This window comes from Nerophis lumbriciformis, linkage group LG16, assembly GCF_033978685.3.
Source record: "Nerophis lumbriciformis linkage group LG16, RoL_Nlum_v2.1, whole genome shotgun sequence".
Lineage (NCBI taxonomy): Eukaryota > Metazoa > Chordata > Actinopteri > Syngnathiformes > Syngnathidae > Nerophis > Nerophis lumbriciformis.
The window spans coordinates 8,613,389-8,632,098 of NC_084563.2; the positions used below are offsets into that span (position 1 = coordinate 8,613,389).

Consider the following 18,710-nt stretch of genomic DNA (forward strand, 5'->3'; position numbering starts at 1 on the left):
ACACATGAGGACTTTTAATACGACCAATGTATGATCCTGTAACTACTTGGTATCAAATTGATACCCAAATGTGTGGTATCATTCAAAACTAATGTAAAGTATCAAACAAGAGAAGAATAAGTGATTATTACATTTTAACAGAAGTGTAGATAGAACATGTTAAAACAGAAAATAATCAGATATTAACAGTAAATGAACAAGTAGATTAATAATTCATTTTCTACCACTTGTCCTTAATAATGTCGACAAAATAATAGGTAGATAAATGACACAATATGTTACTGCATATGTCAGCAGACTAATTAGTAGTCTTTGTTTGTTTACTTACTAATAAAAGACAAGTTGTCTTGTATGTTCACTATTTTATTTAAGGACAAACTTACAATAATAAACAAATATTTAATGTACCCTAAGATTCTTTGTTAAAATAAAGCCAATAATGCACATTTTTGTGTTCCCTTTTATTTAGAAAAGTATCGAAAAGTATCGAAAAGTATCAAAATACATTTTGGTACTGGTACCGGTACCAAAATATTGGTATTAGGACAACAGTAGTCCTATGTGTGTGGGTTGTGGTCAGCAATAAACAATGTTAGACATATCGTCTATTCAGCAACATAATTTTATAGATTTATAGCTCCCAGAGGATTTAAGGCGCTGATAAAAACAAATTCAATCAATGTTTTTTACTGTCCCTTTTCTAATTACGTTTTTTTTTCTTCTTCACATAGAATGTATATTATTAAAATATTTCTTATATTATAAAAACTTCTTAAAGCGGAGTAATGTCCAGCCTCTCCCCAATGAGCGCACTTTCGGCTGTCAGAAAAAAAAAAAAGCTTCAATCTAAAATGCCCATAAAAAGTGATACATGTCTCCTGCGTGTTTGAAAACATAACAAATCACCACAGGTAGGAGCATGATAACATGAATGTGCAGTAAATGAGTGTCTCCATGGTGATGCCATGTATAGTACACGCAAAATCCTTATCTAAATAAAGCAATCTGCACCACTTTTGAATTGCAGTCTTACTAAATCGCACGCAATTAACACTCCGGCAAATCCATACAATCAACAAAGTTCACTTTTGTGCATTCATGCACAGCAAAAAAAGTTTGGTGGACAAAATGAGACAACGAAAGAGTGGCATAAAACACGTCTTTCTGTGGCAGCCTCGGAGAAAGTTGTACGTGCAAACAAACCACGGCGAGTTCGAGGATCGCTGAAATTAGTAGGACAAAACGGTGCTTGCCAAATCCTCTCATCTGTGAAGCATGTTTAATATATAAAAAAATAAAAAAATATATATTTAGGCTACTAAATATACAAAATCAATTTAGCATGTATCTCTGGGAAGTAGCGTGCAGTACCGGAGTCCACCAGAGAGGCAGCAGCTGCGTAGAGTAGCCTGAAGAAGAAGCCACAGGCAGTATGGCAAGCATGTTCATCCATCCATGCATTTTCTACCGCTTGTCCCATTTGGGGTCATGGGGGTGCATGTAAACATGGATATCAAGAAGTTTTCATCAACAAAAGGAACAAAACACGGGGATAATTCAGGTTTGTCCATCTCATTACCTCCGCCAGGTGTTTGTCTGTTAGTCAGTTGGTAACACATTTCATCAAGTGTGGATTTTGATGGAACTTTTAGGAACTATCAGAAATGTGATAAGGAACATGTGCTTAGATTTTGAGGTTGATACGAATCTGGATTCAAGATTCTTAAAAATGTTGCTGTTCTACTTCATCCTGCACACTTTGAACGCACCTGCATCCCATAATAGTCATTAGTCGGACACTCACCTTTTCATTCAGAAATGTTAACAGTTTAGTTGTTAAAATGTGTATATCGCAATTTATTATTATTTGTATATTTTTAACAATTTATTGCTGTTGCTTAAATGGGCAGCGGTGATGCTTTCACTGACTGTCAGTAATCTGCAATCAACTCCTTTACAGCCGACGGTTTGTTCAAATAATACAGAAATTTTCATCATTTGGCGAGAATTGCCACGTTTGAATGTATTTGTCTTCTTTTACACTATTTTTTTTTTTTTTTTTAAAGAGAAAAAGATCAATTTTCATTCTTAACAATTCTTATCTTTGTTTGGAAGAGAAAAAAAACAATTCTGCAACTGCAAGGATGGCTGCACATTGTGCCAAGGACATCTTTCACAGGTAAGAATAAAAGAGTATAAAATAGAATGTCGTGTACAGGTAGGGCCGTGAATCTTTTGATTTGATTCTTTGGGAGGGTAACGATTCGATTCAGAGTCAATTCTCCATTCAAAATCAATACTTTTTAATAATATTGGGTGCCAGCTGTATGATAAATTACAATCCTCCATAAAATAAATAAAACCGCTTTGATACATTTCTATATGACTTAAAAAAAAACAGTTTTGTTTCATAAAAATTCTACCCAAACATTTAATAAAGTCAAATACAAATAAGGCAACGAGAAGTAAAATGAAGCAAAATGAGTCCATAACGCTAGTCGAGGACATTAAATAACCCTTAATCTTTATCATTAGGTGTCTAAATCTATCCATCTATGTAAGTATGATATTTGTACTAGTACCATAATAATAAATAAAACATTTTGAAAAATAAGCTGAAATTATTATAGATATAATAACAACAATAATATATGATGTAATGTAAAAAACAACAACAAAAAAACTAATATTATTATTATTATTATTATAAATACAATTATTTAAGCTTGTAGTTTACAATTTTTAATGTACTTATTATGGCATTAGTACAGATATCATAGAATAGAATTACAATAAAGACGGTTCTATTTTATGATGTTTGTACTTTACCATAATTAAATCCTAAAATACAAGTTAAAATAGTTATATTTTTAATAATAATACTTTTTTTATGTTAGACTAATATTTGATTAATTAATTTCATAATTTATATTATTAATATTAATTATACCAGTAATAATGTTATTAATAATATTATCATAAAACATATGTTGAGCTTATATTTTAATTTTTTTGATAACTATGGTATAGGTATAAATGTCATACTTTTTAATTAACATTTATTATTATTATACATATTATTATTATTTGAAGTATTTTTATCGTAATTATTGTTTTAACTTTCTTTTACATTGAATAACTGAGTGGTTAATTATGAATTTAATTAGCTATATTCTTACATCCAAAGATTCATATTGATCTATGAATTAATAAAAAAGTGAAATGATTAATATACATATTAATAAACAAGTATGATATTTTTACTAATACCATAATAATAAATGAAAAATTGTGAAAAATAAAATGAAATTATTATAGTTATAATAACAATAACGCTAATATATGTAACGTAATGTAATGTAAAAAAACAAAACAAAAAACATGAATACTACTTATATTATTATTATTAGTATAAATACAATTATTTAAACTTGTAGTTTACAATTTTTAATGTAATTATTATGGAATTAGTACAAATATGATAGAATAAAATGACAATAAAGACTATTCTATTTTATGTTTGTACTATACCATAATTAAATCCTAAAATACCAGTTGAAATATATATATATATTTATATATATATATATATATATATATATATATATATATATATATATATATATATATATATATTTAATGATAATATTTTAATTTTATAACATTTACTTAATTAATGTTATAATTTATAGTATTATTATTATTAATAATACCAGTAATAATGTTATTAATAATATTATCATAAAAAATATTTTTAGCTTATATTTAAACTTTTTTGATAACTATGGTATAAGTATAAATGTCATACTTTTTAATTATCATGTATTTTTTTTGTTTCAGTTTTAATATTATAATTATTAATAAAGTTGATTTGATTTGATTATTGGAAGTATCATTATCATATTTATTGTTTTAAATTTCCTTTACATTGAATAACTGAGTGGTTAATTTATTTATCTATATTCTTACATACAAAGATCCATATTGATCTATGAATCAATAAAAAAAGTGAAATGATTAATATAAATATTAGTGAACCAATATGACATTTGTACTAGTACCATAATAATAAATGACAAATTGTGAAAAATAAGCTGAAATTGTTAGTTATAATAATAACAACAACAATAATATATGATGTAATGCAAAAAAACAAACAAAAAAAAACATTAATACTACTTATATTATTATTATTATTATAAATACAATTATTTAAGTTTGTAGTTTACAATTTTTGATTTAATTATTATGGCATTAGTACACATATTACAGAATAGAATGACAATAAAGACTATTCTTTTTTATGTGTGTACTATACCATAATTGAATGGTAAAATACAAGTTCAAATAAATATGTATTTAATAATAATAATAATGTTTAATTAATTAATGTTATTAAAAAATAACAAATATATATATATATATATATATATATATAATATATATACATACATACATACGTGTGTGTGTATATATATATATATATATATATATATATATATATATATATATATATGTATGTATGTATGTATGTATGTATGTATGTATGCGTGTCTGTGTGTGTGTGTGTCTATATATAATGTTATATTATAAATATTTTGAGCTTATATTTCACATTTTTGGATACAATTGTTATTCTTGGATGTACTATTATCGTATTATTGTTTTAACTTTCTTTTACATTGAATAACTGAATGGTTAATTATGAATTTAATTAGCTATATTCTTACATGCACATTGATATATGAATTAATAAACAAGTAAAGTAATGAAATATATTAATACAATAACTTTATTAATATAAAAAAAATCCTAAAAAAAAAAAAAGGGAAATATATATACACTCAAAAACTTTTTTTATGGGCAAATCTTTTTAATGAAATTTAATTAAGAATTTAATTACATTTGCTACTGCATATTAATGTATCAACCCTCAACTGTCACATTTGGTTGAAGACATATTTTGAGTTATTTATTGCAAAGGTAATGTCATGCTTTTTAATTATCATTTATTGTATTTGTTTCAGTTTTAATAATATAATAATAATAATTGTTATTATTGGAAGTATTATTATCGTAATTATTGTTTTAACTTTATTTTACATTGAATAACTGAGTGGTTAATTATGAATTTAATTAGCTATATTCTTACATCCAAAGAACCATATTGATATATGAATTAATAAGTGAAACCACTACAATAAATGATAATGAACAAGTATGATATTCGTACTAATACCATAATAATAAATGAACAATTGTGAAAAAAAGCTGAAATTACGATAATATTATGACGCAATGTAACAATAACATTAATACTACTTATCATTGTATTATTATTATAAATACAATTATTTAAACTTGAAGTGTTTTAACAATTTTTTTTTAATTTCATTATGGCATTAGTACAAATATTACAGAATAGAATGACAATAAAGACTATTCTTTTTTATGATGTTTGTACTATACTATCATTGAATTCTAAAATACAAGCTCAAATAAATATATATTTAATAATAATATTTAATAATAATATTTTAATGTTATAATAATAATATTACTAATGTTTAATTAATTAATGTGATTTTATATATATATATAATATTGTAATATAAATATTTTGAGCTTATAATTCAAATTGTTTGATATAATCATAATTGGTATTCTTGGAAGTATTATTATCATAATTATTGTTTTAACTTTCTTTTACATTTAATAACTGAGTGGTTAATTATGCATTTAATTAGCTATATTCTTACATCCATATTGATCTATGAATTAATAAAAAAGTGAAATAATGAAATATATTAATACAATAACTTTATTAATATTTAAAAAAAGAAAAAAAAAAGTGAAATATATATATATACACTCAAAAACTTTTTTTATGGGCAAATCTTTTTAATGAAATGTAATTAATAATTGATTTACATTTGCCACCGCATATTCATGTATATTTGTTTGAATATTTGGAGTTATTTATATCTGCAAAGGTCATGTTGGGTCATTTTGTTGCAGCTGTGAACATCTTCATCATCCTCATCCTCATCATCTTCATCATTATCATCCTCATCATCCTCCCAGCCCCCCTACACTCCCTCCCGCCCCTCCCCTCCCCTCCTCTCCCCGTCACGCTCGGCCCACTCCGGTGCTGATAGGTCGACCAGAGGCGCGCGGTGGGACGCGCACTTCACGTGCACGTCGGTCCGGAGGACGCAGCATCCTCATCCACGATTCCCGTCCGGACCTCCTTTTTCCCCCCCCGGAGAGTAAAACCCTGACCTCGGTGCAGACGATCCACGGGAGCCGAGGAGGTGAGCTTTCTCGCGCCGGACCGCGCGTCCCCCAGCCCCGCGACCTATAACCGCGGGACCCCCGCGATACGGACCTCTAAAGTGGGGAACGGTTCACCGTGTTTCGTGGGGGACAAACTTTGGACCCGGGAAAGTTTGACGCGGGTGAGTTTGATGTTTTTGTGTTCTTCTTCGTGTTTTTATTTTTTAGCGTGGCATGTTGTCGGTAATAACGGGGATTTGTGCTTGCGTTGTGCGCGCGCAATGCCACCGTCGCTGCTGCGGGCGCGCTCATGTGCTTAAATGCCACTAAAAGTCCTATTTTAGGGAACAAAATAAATATATAGAGAATAAATGCTTATTTTTTTATTTGATTTGATATATTTTTATTTCAAATATGCAAAAAAAAACAAACAAGAGCAAGCCTGGTCCAATACATTGCTATATATAGCCTTAACAGCCATTATAACAAAATGAAAACAATGGAGAATAAAAAACGAAAAAATAAAATAAAATGTGCAATGGACTTTCTTTTTATTTATTTATTTTTATTTCTATTTTTTTACATATTTGAAAAGGAGTGAGAAGAAGTTTACACTTATTTAATCCCATGCAGGTAAATAATAAATATGTTTTTACACAAAATATTCAATTTATTATTTCAGTTTATTTCAACAGATATTTCCAATTGTTTCATTACAGCGCGTCCGAAAAGGAGGAGGAAGAAGCAGAGCTTATTTAATTCTGTGCCTTGTAATATCCCGTCCGTAATGTCCAGTGTTATTATGTATTATTACTATGTTCTGCTTTTATATTCAAATTTTTATCCTGTATAGCATCTTTAATTACCCTGAAAAGCGCTATAGCAAATACAATGTATTATTATTAGTAGTATTATTATTATTGTTATTAATCCGACCCCTTTGCTTACCATAGCAATATTAACAGTGAATAAATAAATAATACATAAAAAATATACCATAGTAAGTAAACAAATATCAAATACATACATAATCTTAAAAAAAAGAGAAAAAAGGGTTCAAGATGTTCATCATAATTCTTTGTGAACACTTGTAGTTTGAACAGTCTCTTAAAGTGAATCATGTTGCTGCTTTGTTGGATTTATTTGCCTAATCCATTCCATCATTTAATTCCACATACTGATATGCTCAAGGTTTTAAGTGTTGTACGCGCGTACAAATGTTTTAAATTAGATTTTCCTCTAAGGTTATATTTCTCCTATAAAATATATAAATATTGATTTTTTTTTTTTTTAGTAATTTTGTCATTTAACTGTACACTTGTACATTTTCCAGTGCTCTTATTTTACAGTAGAAAGTTGTCATTGAGTGAATGTGTTGCAACATTTCCTGCTATAATAACTATATGTCACCTCGTACCTGGATGTATGCACACTGAGATGTAATTTGAACGGTCTCTTAAAGTGAATCATATTGCTGCTTTGTTGGATTTCTTTGCCTAATACATTCCATAATTTAATTCCACATGCTGATATACTAAAGGTTTTAAGTGTTATGATAGCATTTAATATTTACGTACTTTGCTCATTTTAAGCATACACAGTGCATTACTTTCAAAAACACATCCCGGCCTTAGCTTTTTTTCCCACTACATCACTGATATCTATTCACAATGAGAGCCAACAAACATTATAAAACATCCCTTACTGTACAAGGTCTGCTGTCATTAGGATGGATACTAGTAGAATATTGTTATATTCCCATTTAATTGGAAAATTACTTATAATCCTTGTGAAGAAGAGTTTAAACAGTCTCTTAAAGTGAATCATATTGCTGCTTTGTTGGATTTATTTGCTTAATCCATTCCTTAATTTAATTCCACATACTGATATGCTAAATGTTTTAAGTGTTGTACGTGCGTACAAATGTTTTAAATTAGATTTTCCTCTAAGGTTATATTTCTCCAATAAAATATATAAATATTGATTTTTTTTTAGTAATTTTGTCATTTAACTGTACACTTGTACATTTTCCAGTGCTCTTATTTTACAGTAGAAAGTTGTCATTGAGTGAATGTGTTGCAACATTTGCTGCTATAATAACTATATGTCACCTCGTACCTGGATGTATGTACAATGAGATGTAATTTGAACAGTCTCTTAAAGTGAATCATATTGCTGCTTTGTTGGATGTCTTTACTTAATCCATTCCATCATTTAATATCACATACTGATATACTAAAGGTTTTAAGTGTTATGATAGCATTTAATATTTATGTACTTTGCTCATTTTAAGCATACACAGTGCATTACTTTCAAAAACGCATACCGACATTCGCTTTTTTCCCCCACTACATCACTGATATCTACTCACAATGAGAGCAAACAAACATTATAAAACATCACTTACTGTACAATGTCTGCTGTCATTAGGATGCATACTAGTAGAATCTTGTTGTATTCCCATTTAATTGGAAAATTACTTATAATCCTTGTGAAGAAGAGTTTAAACAGTCTCTTAAAGTGAATCATATTGCTGCTTTGTTGGATTTATTTGCTTAATCCATTCCTTAATTTAATTCCACATACTGATATGCTAAATGTTTTAAGTGTTGTACGTGCGTACAAATGTTTTAAATTAGATTTTCCTCTAAGGTTATATTTCTCCAATAAAATATATAAATACTGATTTTTTTTTTTAGTAATTTTGTCAATTAACTGTACACTTGTACATTTTCCAGTAGTCTTAATTTATGGTAGAAAGTTGTCATTGAGTGAATGTGTTGCAACATTTCCTGCTATAATAACTATATGTCACCTTGTGATATGTATGTATGTACAATGAGATGTAACTTTGTTGGATTTCTTTGCTTAATCCATTCCATCATTTAATATCACATACTGATATACTAAAGGATTTAAGTGTTATGATAGCATTTAATATTTATGTACTTTGCTCATTTTAAGCATACTACTACTACTTTCAAAAACGCATCCCAACATTCACTTTTTTTCCCGCTACATCACTGTTATCTACTCACAATGAGAGCAAACAAACATTATAAAACATCACTTACTGTACAATGTCTGCTGTCATTAGGATGCATACTAGTAGAATCTTGTTATATTCCCATTTTATTGACAAATGACTTATAATCCTTGTGAAGAAGAGTTTGAACAGCCTCTTAAAGTGAATCATATTGCTGCTTTGTTGGATTTATTTGCTTAATCCATTCCTTAATTTAATTCCACATACTGATATGCTAAATGTTTTAAGTGTTGTACGTGCGTACAAATGTTTTAAATTAGATTTTCCTCTAAGGTTATATTTCTCCTATAAAATATATAAATATTGATTTTTTTTTTTTTTAGTAATTTTGTCATTTAACTGTACACTTGTACATTTTCCAGTACTCTTATTTTATGGTAGAAAGTTGTCATTGAGTGAATGTGTTGCAACATTTCCTGCTATAATAACTATATGTCACCTTGTGATATGTATGTATGTACAATGAGATGCAACTTTGTTGGATTTCTTTGCTTAATCCATTCCATCATTTAATTTCACATACTGATATACTAAAGGTTTTAAGTGTTATGATAGCATTTAATATTTATGTACTTTGCTCATTTTAAGCATACGCAGTGCACTACTTTCAAAAACGCATCCCAACATTCCCTTTTTTTCCCACTACATCACTGATATCTACTCACAATGAGAGCCAACAAACATTATAAAACATCACTTACTGTACAAGGTCTGCCGTCACTGGTAGAATCTTGTTACATTCCCATTTTATTGACAAATTACTTGTAATCCTTGTGAAAAAGAGTTTGAACAGCCTCTTAAAGTGAATCAAATTGCTGCTTTGTTGGATTTATTTACTTAAACCATTCTATCATTTAATTCCACATACTGATAAAAAAGGTTTTAAGTGTTGTACGTGCGTACAAGTGTTTTAAATTAGATTTTCATTAGGGTTTTATATACACGTTGTAAGCACATTTATGATAGCATTTAATATTTATGTACTTTGCTCATTTTAAGCATACGCAGTGCATTCATTTAAAAAACGCATCCCAACAATCACTTTTTTTCCCCACTACATCACTGATATCTACTCACTTCTAACTAATGAGAGCCAACAAACATTATAAAACATCACTTACTGTACAAGGTCTGCTGTCATTAGGATGCAGACTAGTAGAATCTTGTTATATTCCCATTTTATTGACAAATGATTTATAATCCTTGTGAAGAAAGGGGGGGTGGAACCAAGTGTCTTTTCGTGTAGTTTGAACAGTCTCTTAAACGAGCCAGTTTCATTCAATATACAGTAATTAGTAATTATGCAAAATTGTTGAAAAAATTTGTGCAGGTCAAACGAAGAATTTCCTAAATTAGATGAATGAAACTTTTAAATTGTGATTAATCGCGAAATTTACAATAATGCGACGGGTGTGCTATGCCAACGTTGTTGATGTACTTGTGGTGTTTTTGCTAAAAATATGTTTTGCTTGAGAGGATATTTTTACTTCGATGGTGGGAGAATTCTGCTAAAATGTCCAAGCTAAAGTCACGAAGTGAAGTGAATTCTATTTATATAGCGCTTTTTCTCTAGTGACTCAAAGCGATTTACATAGTGAAGCCCGATATTTGAACCAGTGTGGGTAGCACTGGGAGCAGGTGGGTAAAAGTGTCTTGCCCAAGGACACAACGGCAGTGACGAGGATGGCGGAAGCAGGAATCGAACCTGGAACCCTCAAGTTGCTGGCACGGGCACTTCTACCAACCGAGCTATGCCGCCCCATGACATAAAAAATGTTTTTTACCATCTTAAAGAAACACAGTTCACCTGCAGTGGCTCCTCGTTCGCTTCTGGTCGGATTTTAAAGTTCTATTATTATTATTATTATTATCCTGAGGTCCTCTGGCACTGGCCTTTTAGCGTGACCAAATACAGGAACAGCCTGATGTTTAAAAAAATAAATAAAAATAAAGACTTTTATTCAACATTTTAAAGTCTTTTTAGGTTCTTCATTTTTATGTTATTTATTGCTATTATTAGTACCATTATTTTTTTTTTTACTATTTTATGCTTTTATTTAATAATTTGTTATCATATTTTGCCTTATTCTTATACATTTTTAAATTATTTTTTATATATATTTTTTTAGATGAGGTAAATTGTTTGGTATTCTCCAGTTTTAAACTGGTGTAAAGCACTTTGTGTTGAACATGCTTGTGTATAAAAAAAAGTGCTGCAAAAATAAACATTTTAATTGATTATTATTATTATTACTTAACTTTGAGTTCTTTGGGCCGACCCCCAGACCCATCCTCACTCGCAACTTGTGGGGTGAGGGGCCCTCTTTTGCATGAAGCGCCACAGGTAAAATGCAACTGAATGAATGGCACAGCGCTTCATATGAACATTTACCGCAAGGGTATGACTGCATACTTATACCTAGCCCCCTCCTGCTCCGTCACTGTTAAGGATTAAGCACGTTTCCCTCAACATTGTCACTATCCCCCTGGCGTGCGGCGTAAATGCACTGATCTATTGAGCTGTAAATACTGGGCTTGGTACGTTTCATGTAGGTTACCGTATTTTCCGGACCATAGGGCGCACTGCCGATGAATGGTCTATTTTTGAGCTTTTTTCAGATATAAGGCACACCGGATTTTAGGCCGTATTAAAGGAGCCACATTATTATTATTATTATCCTTTCTCAATGTAAAAGACTTCCTTGTGGTCTACATAACATGTGATGGTGGTTAGTTGGTCAAAATGTTGCATAGATTATGTTTTACACATCATTTTCAAGTCGCTTTCTGACAGTCGTTTTGTGGGCGGTCTTATTTACGTGGCTCACCTTCGACAGCGTCTTCTACCCGTCATCTTTGTTGTAGCGGTGTAGCGTGCAAGGACGGGAGTGGAAGAAGTGTCAAAAGATGGAGCTAACTGTTTTAATGACATTCAGACTTTACTTCAATCAAGTCCCGTGAAAAACCAGCCAACCGGAACTCTCTAATAACTAAAGTTCCTTGGGTGAATAATGTAAACTCACTACACCGGTATGTTTTAGTGCTTTTATGGCGAGTTTACCGACAGATAAAAGTAAGAACTTTACACTACTTTATATTAGAAATGGCAACAGCGGAGGATGAATGTCCCATAACAAGAAGATAGAGAAAAAGAAGAAAATTATCGACTACGGTGTCGGCACGGACTACAAAGGTGGATGCGCGCAATTTTTCAGGATTCATGCAGATCCCAAATACAGATCAGCAGGTACCAGAAGGTAAGAAAAGTTGCTTTTGCGTAATATTGCGGGAAAAAAAAAGGGCAGGTAATGTCTTACCTTATACACACACCATAATAATACTCCTATGTTTAATGCGCCGACAATCCATCAATTGGTGTGGCTTCATAGCTTACCAAAGTCGTACTAAAACATTTTGACAGATTTTTGAGCGCCGTGTGTAATGTTCTATATTTTCAATGGAACATATAAAATGTTGCCGTTGTTTACTTGAGTCATATGGCAGTCTACACGTATCTCTTATGTGTGACTGCCATCTACTGGTCACACTTACCATTTCACCATGCACCAAATGCAATTGCTTCGAGGTCGGTCACAGAATTATTCTGTATGTTAGACGCACCGGGTTATAAGGCGCACTGTCGAGTGTTGACGAAAAAAAAGGGATTCTAAGTGCGCCTTATAGTCCGGAAAATACGGTTCTCTAGATGCCGTTCTCTCTCCTGCTATCATATCATTTTCATATAGGGTGTTCTTAATAGTCATTAAAGTCCGGAGGGTCCGTCTGAGGGGATCATGACAGAAAATCATTGAGAGGCACTGCCTTGCATCATCAGAATTGAGAAAAAATTTAAAGGATTTTAAGTGCGCCTTATAGTCCGGAAAATAGGTTACTGTCAGAATAATTGTATATAAGTTATCACACAATTTATTTTCTTTGAGTTCAGGTTGCCCTGCGTGAAGATCGTTTGCCCACTGGTGCTTACAAAGCTGTCTTTGATCTTATCAAGCAAAAGGCGGACAGCTGGTAAATCTCCACTGTGTGCGATGGAATGCGCCGTAGAGGTGTCGGTTTCTCAGATCTGGACAGCCACAGGAAGGGCCTTATCAGGACCCGAAATCTACGAGCAGAGAGGGGGCAAACCTGACACCGCTCCAAGCACCTTAGAAGCAGCTGCAGCTATGTAATCAGGGAATGCCCGAATAAATGGGGAGGCGTGGAACTTGTTCCTCAGAGCGTGGGGTGACACTGTGCGAGGGCGCAGGTCCACGCGCTCTCCTCATGAGCTAAATTGAATCTGGTTTCTGTTTGATTCCTTGCTTCTTGTCTTGTTTAATAGATAGTTCGGTGTTTAAACCTGACAGTTACATTAGTTATTTTGCATAAGAAGTAACATGCACCAAGTTAAATTCAAGTTTGAGTGAAATAGTATAATAGTCTTGGTTGACAAGACTCTGCAGCATCGCGTGGACATCGGGGGCGGTACCACTGGATTGGCAGACCGGGGTGGTGGTTCCTCTCTTTAAGAAGGGGAACCGGAGGGTGTGTTCTAACTATCGTGGGATCACACTCCTCAGCCTTCCCGGTAAGGTCTATTCAGGTGTACTGGAGAGGAGGCTACGCCGGATAGTCGAACCTCGGATTCAGGAGGAACAGTGTGGTTTTCGTCCTGGTCGTGGAACTGTGGACCAGCTCTATACTCTCGGCAGGGTCCTTGAGGGTGCATGGGAGTTTGCCCAACCAGTCTACATGTGTTTTGTAGACTTGGAGAAGGCATTCGACCGTGTCCCTCGGGAAGTCCTGTGGGGAGTGCTCAGAGAGTACGGGGTATCGGACTGTCTGATTGTGGCAGTCCGCTCCCTGTATGATCAGTGCCAGAGCTTGGTCCGCATGGCCGGTAGTAAGTCGGACACGTTTCCAGTGAGGGTTGGACTCCGCCAAGGCTGCCCTTTGTCACCGATTCTGTTCATAACTTTTATGGACAGAATTTCTAGGCGCAGTCAAGGCGTTGAGGGGATCTGGTTTGGTGGCTGCAGGATTAGGTCTCTGCTTTTTGCAGATGATGTGGTCCTGATGGCTTCATCTGGCCAGGATCTTCAGCTTTCACTGGATCGGTTCGCAGCCGAGTGTGAAGCGACTGGGATGAGAATCAGCACCTCCAAGTCCGAGTCCATGGTTCTCGCCCGGAAAAGGGTGGAGTGCCATCTCCGAGTTGGGGAGGAGATCTTGCCCCAAGTGGAGGAGTTCAAGTACCTCGGAGTCTTGTTCACGAGTGAGGGAAGAGTGGATCGTGAAATCGACAGGCGGATCGGTGCGGCGTCTTCAGTAATGCGGACGCTGTATCGATCCGTTGTGGTGAAGAAGGAGCTGAGCCGGAAAGCAAAGCTCTCAATTTACTGGTCGATCTATGTTCCCATCCTCACCTATGGTCATGAGCTTTGGGTTATGACCGAAAGGACAAGATCACGGGTACAAGCGGCCGAAATGAGTTTCCTCCGCCGGGTGGCGGGGCTCTCCCTTAGAGATAGGGTGAGAAGCTCTGCCATCCGCGAGGAGCTCAAAGTAAAGCCGCTGCTCCTCCACATCGAGAGGAGCCAGATGAGGTGGTTCGGGCATCTGGTCAGGATGCCACCCGAACGCCTCCCTAGGGAGGTGTTTAGGGCACGTCCGACCGGTAGGAGGCCGCGGGGAAGACCCAGGACACGTTGGGAAGACTATGTCTCCCGGCTGGCCTGGGAACGCCTCGGGGTCCCCCGGGAGGAGCTGGACGAAGTGGCTGGGGAGAGGGAAGTCTGGGTTTCCCTGCTTAGGCTGCTGCCCCCGCGACCCGACCTCGGATAAGCGGAAGAAGATGGATGGATGGATGGAGTATAAAATAAATCCACCCACATAGTGTGAAATAATGTTATGTTCAGGGCCTCAATTCAGCTAGGTGCTGCCCTGGGGGGGGTGTTGCCTTTTCAAAGGGTTCCTCCCACTTTAATCCGTGCCTTGAACCCGCCCCCCGCCCAGCCAAGCCCCTTGCACAAAGAAAAATGGTCGCCGTTGTCGCTCAAGGCCGCTCTTTAGTGCCGTGATCTTGTTTTAGCACCGGTGCGCAGATTCCAGATGCGATTGTGGACCCGGCGCGGTCAAGTCTGGACGTGGGTGCCGCTCCACTTTCCTTTTTATTGAGTCCCCCGCATGAAGCACGGCCGCCCGTCCTAAGTGCTCCGCGCCAGCGCTGATCCGATTTCCAGGAGAAGTGCGTCTGTTTGAATTGATTTATCGCCACGAAGTGACTGAGGTCATCCTGGCCTCCGTCCTCCTCCACCCGCGACAAAAACCAAGACAAAAAAAAAAAAAAATAAAAAAGAAGAAGGGATTTGGCCACTGGAGGCCTGGGAGCGGAATTACGGTGGATGAAGGGGCTTGTTAGCCCGCCCGCTGTAGCGTCATTTACCTTGATTAAGGCCGGGGAATAGACGCAAGGTGTTGGCGTGATTGTTTCAAATGTGACTGATGTCGTCATCTTTTCGCCCCGGGCTCCGTCACGACTTTTCAGAATAAAGGGTACCACAAAAAATGGCATTATTGGCTTTATTTTAACAAAAAATCTTAAGGTACATTAAACATATATTTATTATTGTAATGTTGTCCTTGAATAAAATAGTGAACATACTAGACAACTTGTCTTTTAGTAGTAAGTAAACAAACAAAGACTCCTAATTAGTCTGCTGACGTAACATATTGTGTCATTTATCCACCTATTATTAAGGACAAGCGGTAGAAAAAGAATTATTAATCTCCATGTTCATTTACTGTTAATTAGGGCCCGCATGGCCCATTGCATAAGGACTCCCACAGGGAGGTTTTATTATTCTTTTTTCTTCCGCCGCCACATAAAACTGTAATTTGACCCACTTAACATGCTTCAAAACTCACCATATTTGACCCACACATCAGGACCTGCGAAAATTACCTTTTTTTTAAAAAAAAAACAAACCACAAAACTCAAAATTGCGCTCTAGCGCCCCCTAGAAGAAAAAAAAAGAACTAGACTGCCTGTAACTCCCACTAGGAAAGTCGGAGAGACATGAAACTATGTAGGTCTGACTTAGACCTAGTTTTCATAATTGTATATCCTCGGGAAAAAAATCTACAGGAAGTTGGCAATTCCCCCTTCAAGACAAAAAAGTACTAAAAACAGTCACTTTTGCCTCTTTGAGCTGTAATTTGACCCTCTTAACATGCTTCAAAACTCACCAAACTGAACGCACACATCAGGACTGGCAAAAATTGCGATCTAATAAAAAAACCTAACCCCAAATTTAAAAATTGCGCTCTAGAGCAATTTTTGAATAAAACGGAGAAAAAACTGCACTTCGGAAGAAAAAAAATGACAAAACTGCCCGTAACTCCCACCGGGAAGGTCGGAGAGACATGAAACAAAAACCTCTTCGTAGGTCTCACTTAGACCTACATTTCATAAATTGACAATCCCCAGCAAAAATCTACAGGAAGTTTGCTATTCCCCCTTCAACACAACATTTTTGTAAAAACCGGTCACCTTTCTTCAAACATTATCTCCTCTGAGCGTGTTTGTCGTTTCGGCTTCAAACTAACACAGGAGAGAGATTGAACCCTTCTGATTAAAAGTTATCGAAAGAGTTTTAATACCGGCTCCGGTTTTGATTTTATGACCCTTCAAAGAGCCGCTGCGCTGATGCTGTTGTTTTTTTCAAGAAGGCTGCTTAAAAGCATGAAGCACCAGCGTGCCCACACAATGCAGACAAGGTAGGTACACTAAACAAAAGTATTGGGACAATTCGGACTAAAAGTAGACAAAAGTATTGGGACACTTAGGACTAGCACCTGCCAAATACGCGGGCCCGACCAATGCTGCTTGCAGCTTTAGTATCTGCTTATTTTCTGTTTTAACATGTTCTATCTACACTTCTGTTAAAATGTAATAATCTCTTACTCTTCTCTTCTTTGATACTTTACATTAGTTTTGGATGATACCACACATTTGGGTATCAATCCGATACCAAGTAGTTACAGGATCATACATTGGTCATATTCAAAGTCCTCATGTTTCCAGGGGGGGGGGGGGGGGGGGGGCGTATTTCCTGAGTTTTTAAACATAATATACATTTTAAAAAAAGGAAAAAAGATTTTGTGACGATAAAAAATATCGATGTAATCATTATAGTATCGACTAGATGCGCTCTTGTGTTTGGTATCATTACGGGGGATGTCAGGTGTAGATCCACCCATGGCGTTTGTTTTCATTGAGGAGCGCTCGCTTGTTAGTAGTGAGCTATTGTATCCTCCTACTATTCCTCCGAACAAGCCGTTTGGCGTGTTTCCAATTGGTGACGTAATCAATATCTCCATATATGGTAATGTTTTACCCGAAGAGCTTGGCGCGAGTCTGACGTTGTAGTCAATAAGCTCCTTCTTTTTCTCTATCCTCCTGCCATTTCCAACACAAAGTAGCGTGTAGATGGAACTTATATCCGTCAGTAGAGAAACTACAACAACGATGGCGGGGAGAAGACGCTGTCAAAGTGGAGGCACGTAAATAAGACCGCCCGCAAAACGACAATATCCTGAAGAGACGTTCAGAAGAGGGTCTGTAAAACATAATCTTTGCAACATTTTGACCAAGGAAGCACCATTACATGTTATGTAGACCACAAGGAAGTCTTTTACATGTGGAAATAATAAAATGACCCCTTTAACGTAGCTGCAAAGTACGCACAAAAACCTGGCGGCCGACCTTTTTCCACGGCAAAGTCGAGATGTCTCAAGAGTTGCTGCTCACTGCTCCCCTCACCTCCCAGGGGGTGAATTGGGTCAAATGTGCAGGGCAATGTCACCACACCTAGTGTGTGTGTGTGTGACTATCAGTGGTAATTTAATTTAGGTTTAATTTAAATGTGTGCTGCCTCACGGCAACTTCATGGTTCACGTCCGCACATTTCTACAGGCTGTGGAGACTTCGGCGACACACAGGGACGGCCGTTCGGGTCTTGCCAACATTTTATTTCAACAGTGTAGAACAGATCAAGCCAAGGACACAAAAGTCACTATTTCGCCAATGCAATTAATGCTTCATATTCATAATAATATTTGTCAGCACGTCTATTATCGCGAGAAGCTCTCCTGGGTTGTGATAATAAATTGAGTAATCAGACAAAACTCAAAGTCTTTTGTAACCTTTATGTAATGCTTTTTAAATTTAAAAGATTGCAAACCAGATCTTACATCATTTTCACATGAAAACTCTAATCTGGCTGTAAGCAGGCTACTGTTTGAACATATTTTGTTGTAAATTACACCTTATAAGACCTGGGCAAAATAAGGCCCAGGGGCCCCATGCTTTTCAGTCTGACATTCCCAA

The 18,710-nt window shown here is 35.1% G+C and overlaps 1 protein-coding gene across 1 annotated transcript in view; it reads left to right on the forward strand.

The window, feature by feature from the left end:
* Positions 1 to 1,526: 1,526 nt before the first annotated feature.
* Positions 1,527 to 18,710, forward strand: part of LOC133616971 (teneurin-3) — a 745,483-nt gene continuing 728,299 nt past the window's right edge. The window contains exons 1-2 of the mRNA XM_061976582.2: positions 1,527 to 2,179; positions 6,019 to 6,458. The gene's annotated coding sequence lies outside the window, so the exon portion shown is untranslated. The remainder of the gene's footprint in view (positions 2,180 to 6,018; positions 6,459 to 18,710) is intronic.